Source organism: Canis lupus, chromosome 1, assembly GCF_003254725.2.
Source record: "Canis lupus dingo isolate Sandy chromosome 1, ASM325472v2, whole genome shotgun sequence".
NCBI lineage: Eukaryota > Metazoa > Chordata > Mammalia > Carnivora > Canidae > Canis > Canis lupus.
In genome coordinates, this window is record NC_064243.1 from 116,151,548 (window position 1) to 116,162,922 (window position 11,375).

The 11,375-nt window shown below is 39.2% G+C and overlaps 1 pseudogene; it reads right to left on the reverse strand.

Annotated features, from left to right (window-relative positions):
• Nucleotides 1-5,409: 5,409 nt before the first annotated feature.
• On the reverse strand, nt 5,410-11,375 carry LOC112643612 (ATP synthase F(0) complex subunit C1, mitochondrial-like; annotated as a pseudogene).

The window sequence follows — 11,375 nt, forward strand, 5'->3', positions numbered from 1 at the left end:
TCCTCCTTTGGGGAGATAGATGGTCAATAGTAGCCTAAGGCTGTGTCACAATGTGTACATCATTCACCTCCCTTCCTCACATTATTAGGCATTTTATCAGCTCACATCACAAAAAAGAAAGATGAGTACAGCACAACAAGGTATTTTGAGAAAGAGAACACATTCACATAACTTTTGTTATATTGCAAACTTTCACAATATACAGTATATTGTTATATTTCATTATTATTTCTCTTAATAATAGAAGAAATATTATTTCTCTTAATAATAGAAGAAATATTATTATTTCTCTTAATAATAGAAGAAATATTAACTGTGCCTAATTTATAAATTAAACTTTATTATAGTATGTATGTATAGAAAAAAAAACAGTATATACAGGGTTAAGTACTATCTACCCTTCCAGGCAACCTCTGAGGGTCTTGAAATGTGTCCTCTGACGATCAGGGAGGACTAATGAATTGTCATTCAGATGTCCTTTATCCTTACTGATTTTTAAAAATCTAGTAGAGGTATGAGAGAAGTGTGCCTATTGCTGTTTTCCCTTTAGTTCCATCAGGTTTTGCTTCATGTATTTTCAAGTTCTGTTAAGTACATATACTTACACTGTTTTTGTTTTCCTCATGAAGAAGATTGAAAAGTGAACATTAGGAAGAGTATCCTCAGGGGCACCTGGGTGGCTCAGGTCTTGATACTGGGGTCCTGGGCTCGAGTCCTGCATCAGGCTCCCCGGGGGGAGCCTGCTTTTCCCTCTGCCTATGTCTCTGCCTCTGTGTGTGTGTGTCTCATGAATAAATAAATAAAATCTTTTAAAAATATCTTCAGAAGGGACGCCTGGGTGGCTCAGGGGTTGAGCACCTGCCCCTGGCTCAGGGCGTGATCCCCGGGTCCCAGGATTGAGGCCCACATCGGGCTCCCTGCATGGAGCCTGCTTCTCCCTCTGCCTACGTCTCTGCCTTTCTCTCTCTGTGTCTTTCATGAATGAATAAATAAAATCTTTTTAAAAAATATCTTCAAAAAAAAATCTTCAGAAGTCTTTAGTGAGTAATCATTGAATTTGTCATGTATTGGGTTCATTCAGGAAAGGAATGGGATAAGCCCACCAAGACTTATCCACCACTGCAGCATCCTCCCCATCTCAAATATTTTGATACCATGGTTAATAGATGGAAGAATTTGTTCTCCTCTCAAGAATATAAAACTTAAAAAAAAAGAATATAAAGCTTTAGAAATAATTAGAAAATGTCAATGCCAATCTTATTCTAATTTTGCAAATAGGAGAATATATATGCAGTAGGAGATACATGAAAACTACAATTCTGGGTTTGTCTATTTCTCCCTTTCATTGGTTTAGTTTTTGCTTCATGTATTTTTGAAGCTATATTATCTAGTATATACACATTTATGATTGTGTGTCATCCCAATGAATTGACCCTTCTATTATGAAACATTTCTCTATGTCTTGTCTTAACCTCTATTTTATCCAGTATTAGTATAGTTGCTCTAGTTTTCTTACACTTACTGATTGGCTGATATCTTTTTCCATTTTTTCCCCCTTGAATCTACCTGTGGTTTTATATTTAAAATATGTTTATGATAGATATCGTGTAATCTGGGTTTCAAATTTTTTATCCAGTATGAGTCTTTGGGTTTTCACTGAAATACTTACACTTATTTTGTCATACATATTTCAGCTACATATATTATAAACCCACTATATAGTGTTGCATTATTTTACTTTAAACAGTATGTATATTAATAAGATTTAAAGAAGAAAACGTATTTTGTATTTACCCATATGTTGACCATATCTGATGTTTTTCCTTCCATCCTGTTGGGACTGTATTTTCATCTAAAGTCAATTATCTTCAAGCTGAAGAATTTCCTTTACCATTTTCTTTCAAAGATTTTATTTATTGAGAGAGAGCAAGCCAGGGGAAAAGCAGAGGGAGAGGGAGAGGCAGACTCCCCACTGAGTAGGGAGCCCCACATGGGGCTCAATCCCAGAACTCTGGGATCAGGCATGACCTGAGTCACAGGCAGACGCTTAACCAACTGAGCCTCACAGGAGCCCCACCTTTACCATTTTCTAAACTGCAGTTCTGCTACTTGTAATCCAAATTTTCGTTTGTCTGAAATTATCTTTATTTCATCTTCATTTTAAAAGCATATTTTTCTCTGGAGATAGAATTCTGAATTGACATACTTTTCTTTAGTTCTTTTTTTTTTTTAAGATTTTATTTCTTTCTTTGAGAGAGTGAGCGAGAGAGAGCTCGAGCAGAGGGAGGGGCAGAGGGGGAAGCAGACTCCCCTTCTGAGCAGGGAACTGGATGCAGGGCTGGATTCCAGCAGCTTGAGATCTCCACCTGAGCCCAAGGCACACTTAACCAACTAAGCCACCCAGGCACCACTACTTTTCTTTAGTTCTTTAAAGATGTTATTCTATTGTCTTTTGGCTACTATTGTTTCTAATTAAGTCAGCATTATTCATATTTTTGTTCCCCAATATTTTATGTATGTTTTTTCTCCAACTGATTAAAAGATTTTCTATTGTTGAATTTTGGTGGTTTTGGTCATAGTTTTTGTTCTCCCACATTCTGTCAATCCTCTCATTCTAGATCTCTAGTTATGAGTCTTGTTTCATAAATACCTTTATTTTTTTAAATCTGAAGTACAAAGAGGACTTGATCCCAGGACCCCTGGATCATGACCTGAGCCAAAGGCAGATGTTCAACCACTGAGCCACTCAAGTGCCCCAAAACCTTTCCTTTTCCATAGAAAAGCCATAGCTCATTGGAGTTCCTATCTATTGCTAGATGGCATGCTGCCCAGTGAATTGTTGAATTAGGCCAATTTGATACTTACTCAGTTGAATTTTTTTGACAAAACTGAGGTACAGGAGGTCATTTTATCCCATACAGATTATGGGTCAAAATTATGATCAGCTGGATACGGTTGTGTCTGCTAGGTTTCTTCACTGTCATATTACTATTTTTCCTTTGTGAAATTAATAAATATTTATGGAGCGATGGTTTAAGATAATATCAACATCTGTTTCTCGTCGAATTTTTACCTCCTAGTTTCAGCATCTGTTGATGATTCTTACCAGATCAATTATTCCTATGATTGTTGATGGTGATTTTTTTTAAAGATTTATGTATTTATTCAGAGAGAGAGAGAGAGAGAGAGAGGCGGAGACACAGGCAGAGGGAGAAGGAGGCTCCATGCAGGGAGCCCGATGTGGGACTCGATCCCGGGACTCCAGGGTCACGCGCCAGGCTGTAGGCGGCGCTAAACCGCTGCGCCACCCGGGCTGCCCGATGGTGATTTTTTTAATTCCACCATTCCTCCCACATTACTAAGTTGGCATTCTACTATAAAGCATGTTTCATGGAGTCCTATTTTAATCACTGGGTTATTAAATGGTCTTACTTAAACTGATACTATCATGACTTATTTAATACTCATATTGTCCCATGTTCGGCCGGTGGGAACTCCTTCAGACTGACACTGTGATATTTTGGCATATTTTATTTTATTTTTTATTTTTTTTAAGATTTTATTTATTTATTCATGACAGACACACAGAGAGAGAGGCAGAGACACAGGCAGAGGGGGAAGAAGGCTCCACGCAGGGAGCCCGACGTGGGACTCTGGGACTCGATCCCGTGTCTCCAGGATCACACCCTGAGCTGAAGGTGGCGCTAAACCTCTGAGCCACCCGGGCTGCCCCTTTTGACATATTTTAATCACTTTTTGAGCACTTCTCTACTTTCTACCCCCACAAAATGTTCCAAACCCATCTTGTATTTTCTCTACTGGGGTTCCTTGGATCTGGGTGCTAGATATTCTTATTGGTACTGGGATGCCATTTCTTCCTTGTCCTTTGCTAGAAAACACACACACACACACACACACAGCCCTATGTGTATTTCTATATCTACTGAAAAATATCATGGGGGTGCCTGGTTGGCTAAGCTGATAGAGCATCCCACTCTTGATCTTGGGGTGGTGAGTTTGAGCCCCACATTGGGTGTAAAGGTTACTTAAGCCAAAAATATGACTTTATAGTGATAGCTCCAATTCCAACCCAGCATCACAGAGTTCATTCTAGCCTCCTCTCCCTATTGCAACGTCCTTCTCCAGCAGTAATAAAGTTTTCTCGCATTATATTAGGTTACTCCCACAATACACTTTTTTGCTTGATTCTAGAATATATGAAGTAGTAGTTTCAGAATTGCTGATCTGTATCACTGTATAATCAGTCCTACTAGCTAATTTGTTTACAGGGTTTTTTGTTTGTTTTGCTTTTAGCTTGAGGGAATATGGTCATATTGTCTTTCAAAAGTTGCTTAGGTGAAGGGCGCCTGGCTGGTTCAGTTGGTAGAACATGTGATTCTTGATCTTGGGGTGACAAGTTCAAGCCCTATATTGGATGTAGAGCTTTTTATTTTTTTAATTTTATTTTTCTTTATTTATTCACAAGAGACACACAGAGAGAGGCAGAGACATAGGCAGAGGGAGAAGCAGGCTCCCTCTAGTATACAGAAAGATATACTAGAGAAGTGTCACCTCACCATCCCTTCGTGGACTAAAATTTCCTATATTTTTGGGTCTATTTGTAGACTTTCTGTTCTATTTCACTGGTCTGTTCAGGCATGAGTTCTGCATCATTTTGATTATAGGGATTTTTTAGTTTTTTTATCTGGTAGGACTAGGACCCCTTTGTAACTTTTCAGTGTTAACCTGGCTATTTTTTTTAAAAGATTTTATTTATTTATTCATGAGAGACACAGAGAGAGAAAGGCAGAGACGCAGGCATAGGGAGAAGCAGGCTCCATGCAAGAAGCCTGATGTAGGACTCAAACCTAGGACTCCAGGATCACGCCCTCAGCCAAAGGCAGATGCTCAACCACTGAGCCACGCAGGCATCCCTAACCTGGCTATTCTTGCATAAAACCTGTACTGCTACCACTGTGGATACTCTACATACTTCAAATGAAATGACCAACTGAATTGTCCCTCTCTGGCAATTCTCTTTCCCAATATTTTTTCTCTTCATGGCCCTTATCAGAAATGAAGTTTTCTTAGTTAGGTACACAGTGGTTGTAGGTTTCCCAGATTTTCCTGGAGATTGGAGATCTTGTCTTCAATATTCACTAGCATATTGGCAAAGGCTAGAGAGCACTCCATGGCACACTGTTTTCCTCTAAAGCATTTGCTTTACGTTTTACAATCAGATCACCAAAGCACCTGGAATTTATATGTGTGTGGTATGGGGTAAGGGCCAAGATTAATTTTTTATCATTATAGAAATGCAATTGACCCAGTGGTATTTATTGAAAAGACTGCTATATTGCAACCATATTGCAAGGAACCTTTGTCATAAATTAGATAACCACATATATGTAAGTCTATTTCAAGGATGTTTATTTTGTTCCATTGGTCTATTTGTCCATTCTTATACTAATGCCATACTGCCTTAATGTCCAAAGGACAATTTATTACACTAAAAATCTAAGGAGAAAAACATTATATCAGTGTGACAAAATAGCATCTGATAATATTTGGCAGGCATTTCTAATAAAAAAGTTAAAAAAAATTAGGGGGTCACCTGAGTGGCTCAGTCAGTTAGGTATCTGCTTTGGCTCAGGTCATGATCCCAAGGTCCTGGGATTGAACCCCACATCAGGCTCCCTGCTCAGCAGCAAGCCTGCTTCTTCCTCTCCCTCTGCCTGCAGCTCCCCATGCTTGTGCTTGTTCACTCTCTCTCTCTTTCTGTGAAATAAATAATTTTTAAAAATCTTAAAAAAAAAAGAAGTTAACTAGGGATTGAAGGAAACAATTGAGCTATAATAAAGTCAGTTTACTTCAAACCTAGAACAAACATTACACTAAGTGGCTTCCATTAAATAGGTGAAAACAACTAAAATGCCTGCTATCACCACTAATCCAAAATCTTATTCTGGAGATTCTTTCTAAGATTAATAAAATGATCACTATAAATACTTAGAAAAAGCCAAAATTATATCCATATGCAGCTGATGTAACTGATTTCCTAGAAAACCAAGGATCTAGTAAAAAAAATTTAAAAGATTATTGAATAATGAAAGGTATGATTGCATTCATTAAAAAAATTTTAAATTTTAATATGACAGTGTCACCATAAATACAGATATAAACCACAATCTGGGTAGCTAAATCCATCTTTTATAATACTAGGTAAAGGATTAATATCTAGAATTCCACAATTCTCATATGAAATATTCTAATAAAAAAGGAACATAGGCAAAAGACATGAATTAGTAAATTATGGTGTTCAGCAATAAACAGATATGTAAATATGCTCAACTCACTATAAAGCACATTCCAAAGTGGAAATATAAGGAAATAATACTTCATTGGTTGGAGGACTTGTAAGTTGGCACAACAGTGATGTTCTCCACTGCAATTTCAATGAAGTTGAAAATGAATATAATCTGTGACTGAGCAATCTCACTTTTTGATAAATGCTACAGAGAAACTTTTGTTTATGGATAGCAAGAAACACAGATATTCAATATTTTTCAGCACGAAATTATATATAATTTAAATATTGATCATTCAGAGGCCTAAATACATATGGTATATTTATATAAAGAATATGGTTAGGGCAGCTCCGGTGGCGCAGCGGTCTAGCGCGCCTGCAGCCCAGGGCGTGATCCTGCAGACCCTGGATCCAGTCCCACGTCAGGCTCTCTGCATGGAGCCTGCCTCTGCCTGTGTCTCTGCCTTTCTCTTTCTCTCTGTCTCTATGAATAAATAAAATCTTTAAAAAAATAAAATAAAGAATATGGTTAGAGAGCGGCCCGGGTGGCTCAGCGGTTTAGCACCGCCTTCAGCCCAGGGCATGATCCTGGAGACCTGGGATCTAGTCCCACATCGGGCTCCCTGCATGGAGCCTGCTTCTCCCTCTGCCTGTGTCTCTGCCTCTCTCTCTCTCTGTGTGTGTCTCTATGAATAAATAAATAAAATCTTTAAAAAAAAAAAAGAAAAGTACCACTTAAAATTCAAAAAACGCAAGCAGCTGACTGGATAACATAATTTGAATTGCTTTCCTTGCCATACAGATAACCATACACCTGTCATAATGCTGACATTTCCATCCTTGAAGCCACTCCTCTGGTTATGGCAAATATCTATCAAACTAGAATCACATCTGCCATAGGTATTTGGAATGGGAATTCTATGTAGAATTCTATGTATGTCTGAGATACACTGAGTTAAACTTTTTTTGATAGTCTTTTGTTAGGTACTGTTCCCTCGAGAAATATAGTATACAGAACTCCCATGCTTGTTTTACCACAAAATTATTTTCTTCCCTTATCATTAAAGTACTAGTGTTTTGGGGTGCCTGGCTGGCTAAGTTGGTAGAACATGTGCCTCTTGAGCCCAGGTTGTGAGTTCAAGGCCAACGTTGGGTGTGGATTGCTTAAAAAGTAAAAAAAAAAAAAAAAAAAACTTAAAATACTAATGTTTTGTGGAACATACTTTCAGAAATTTTAGGTTAATGTACTGTCTCCAGAAGACCTCTGTTAACATGAAAATCATACAAGGCAGGAGAAACATATTGACCTATTAGTGAAAACTAATTTTATTATACTTCTTAAAATACATTTTTTGTGTTGCATTTTTTTCTAACATTGCATATACTGTTTTCAAATTAAAAACAATTTGAAATCATGAGTGGGTCTTGTTATTCTAGATGAATAATTATTCAATAACGTCTGCCCAATCTGAGCAAAGTGGACTTGGAAGTACAAGTTTTAATGTAGGGGACGCCTGGGTGGCTCAGTGATTGAGGTCTACCTTTGGTTCAGGGCCTGATCCCAGAGTCCTGGGATCAAGTCCCACATGGGGCTTCCTGACTGGAGCCTGCTTCTTCCTCTGGCTGTCTTTGCCTTCTCTCTGTGTCTCTCATGAATAAATAAAATTTAAAAGAAAAACAAAACAAAACAAAACAACAACAAAAAAAAACAGGGCAGCCCGGGTGGCTCAGTGGTTTAGCACCGCCTTTGGCTGGGGCCTGATCCTGGAGACCCGGAATTGAGTCCCACGTCGGGCTCCCTGCATAGAGCCTGCTCCTCTCTGCCTGTGTCTTTGCCTCTCACTCTGTGTCTTTCGTGAATAAATAAAATATTTTTTTTAAAGTCTTAATGTAGGACTATAATAAGATTACAGAGTTTTGTAATAATCATCTTATTTTGTGGAAGGTACTAATTTTTGTGTCGAATGCCAACTTTTCATATCTGTTGTTGTTCATTCCTTTTTAAAAGCTGATGAGGCTAAGATAAATGAGAATAAAAGAAACAACCTAAGAGATACTGAAGCGTATAATGCCATTTTTTTCCAATATGGTACATTGCTCAAACTAAAATCGGGATACCTAATTAAATCACAACATGTCAGGTCCCTGGATATTCCTGTTAAATTGTTTTATGTTTTATAATTATTTTAATAGACTGAACGATTTACTGAACTTTATTTGGAATTGGAATGCTTGTGTTTATCATAAGTGATACTGGTCCAGGTTTTGCTTTCTAGGGGCTATCCTCATTTAATTATATTGTTGAGATATGAGATATTTGCCTTATAGAATGATGTAGCAGAATTTTGTTAGAGGATATCCTTTTTTTTTTTTTTTAAGATTTAATTTATTTATTCATGAGAGACACAGGGAAGCAGAGACATGAGGAACTCAATCCCAGGACCCCGGGATCATGACCTGAGCCAAAGGCAGACGCTCAACCACTGAGCCACCAGGTGCCCTGAGGTTATCTATTCTTTAAAACTTTTTATTTCCTGCAAAACTACTGATTTTATTTTTTTTTTCGATTTTTTTTTCAATTTTTATTTATTTATGATAGTCACAGAGAGAGAGAGAGAGAGAGGCAGAGACACAGGCAGAGGGAGAAGCAGGCTCCATGCACCGGGAGCCCGATGTGGGATTCGATCCCGGGTCTCCAGGATCGCGCCCTGGGCCAAAGGCAGGCGCCAAACCGCTGCGCCACCCAGGGATCCCTGATTTTATTTTTAAATAAATAAAAAATGAATTAAAAAATGAAAAAACCAACTGCCTGTTATACAAAAGGCACTCTGGGTGGGGACAGAGTGGTATATAAGACAAACACTAGTTCCTCAATCCAAGTTTCCTAAATGCATTAAGGTTATTAATTTCCTAACAAGTAGACCTTTGGTGATTTCCCACAAATTTTTCTTTTTTTTTTTTTTAAGATTTTATTTATTTATTCATGAGAGACACAGAGAGAGAGAGGCAGAGACAGGCAGAGAGAGAAGCAGGCTCCATGCAGGGAGCCCGATATGGGACTTGATACTGGGTCTCCAGGATCAGGACCTGAGGCAAAGGCAGATGCTTAACTAATGAGCCACCCAGGCATCCCTCCCACAAAATTTCATTTGTAGGCATCAAATTATCATCACTGAGTGGTCTAAATTTTCAGATTTCATTTTTTTAAAGATTTTAAAAATTTATTCATGAGACAGGCAGAGACATAGGCAAGAGGAAGAAGCAGGCTACCTGCGGGGAGCCAATGCGGGATTCAATCCCAGGACCCTGGAGCATGCCCTGAGCTGAAGGCAGCAGATGCCCAACCACTGAGCCATTCATATGTCCCTAGATTTAATTTTCTATTTAAGAAAAGCTTACTATAGAAATTTTCAAATATGTGCAAAAATAGTAGGGATAGCACAGTAAACCCTATGTATTTTTTTTTTTTTTTTAGAGAAACATTGTGTTTAATGGTAAAGCTTAACACACTCCAGCACCAGGCATGGCCTGAAGTTGAAGCAGCAGGGACGGGTAGGTGACCCTCAGGGAGCCTCACATGGTGAAGAGGATGAGGAAGGCAACCATCAAACAGAAGAGCCCAAAGGCCTCAGACAGGGCAAAGTTCAGAATGGCATAGGAGAAGAGCTGCTGCTCAAGAGACGGGTTCCTGGCATAGCCAATGATCAAGCTGCCAAACACTGTCCCCAATACCAGCCCCTGAATCAGCCACACCAACTGTGGCAGCCCCAGTGCCAATAAACTTGGCTGCTGTGTCAATGTCCCAGAAGACAACACTGGTCTGGAACTCCTGTCGGGCCATATGGAGTGAGGAGCTGCATTAGGATGGCTGTTTAGGTGGGATCTCTGGTCTACTCAAGTAGGAGGCAAAGGCCTGATTAGATCCCTGGTACAGCAGAGGATCAGAGCCGGAGGAATGAGTAATGCCCCGGTGGTCTGCATTTTCTCAGTCTGCACTCCCACAGCCCTGCGGCCCCTAATCCGACCACAGCGTTTGCCTGGCTCAAAGTGACTCAAACCCTATGTACTTAGCATACCCCCACACCCATGCCATGATCATGCCTAAAAAAATGAACAATTGTTTAATATAATCCACACTGTTTTCACAACGATCTAAAATTTTTTTTTTCAGCTATCCAAATCAGGATGGTATTGACTATATCTTCTTATTTTCTGCAAGCTTATGCTCTGGCATTTGGGGATTTGATCCTGGACAGGCTATCCTTCCCAGGGGTAGCAAATTCCTAGAAATAGCCAACAACCTTTTTTTTTTTCCTTTCTTTCTTTTTTTTTTTTTTAGAGAGAGGAGAGGCTTGAGGAGCAGTGGGGAGGTGTAGGGGGAGAGGGAGACTGAGAATCTTAAGTACGCTACATACCCAGTGCAGAGCCAGACACAGGGTTGGATCTCACAATCCTGAGATCATGACCTGAGCTGAAATTAAGAGCCAGATGTTTAACCAATTGAGCCACTGAGGTGCCCCAAACAAGTCTTCTGATACCATGCCTTTGATTTACAAACCAGCTAACCAAAGCCCCAACTGTTTCCTTTATCAAACTCTCACGAACCAAGCCAATATTCCTCCTGTCCAAATCACCCCAGGGCCAAGTACCAAAAAACTAGGGATCACCTCAATAACTCAGCCTGCCATAATTGTTAAAACTATCCAATCCCAAACTTTCTCAGTGTACTTATCCAGTGTCACCCATTCCTTGGAGGGGAGAACCTTCAGTAAAGGCTCTGTGCTTTACTCTGCCCTCTCCCAACTTGTGCCTCCTAACAGAACTGGGTACTTTCCCAAGTGGCTCTGCAGGCATGCTGTGCCTAATTTTTGAGATCGTTCAGTATAAACTTCTTCCTTCATGACAATCATTTCCATGTCTGCATGTCCTACCATACTTGATTAGAACAAATCCTGGGTACATTTTAACACAGGGATCCCAACACACTCCACACACTGTATTTAGGTCTCTTGGGTCTCTTTTATGTATTTCTTTAGTGTAAAACTTGGTAATGCAATTTACTTTTTTT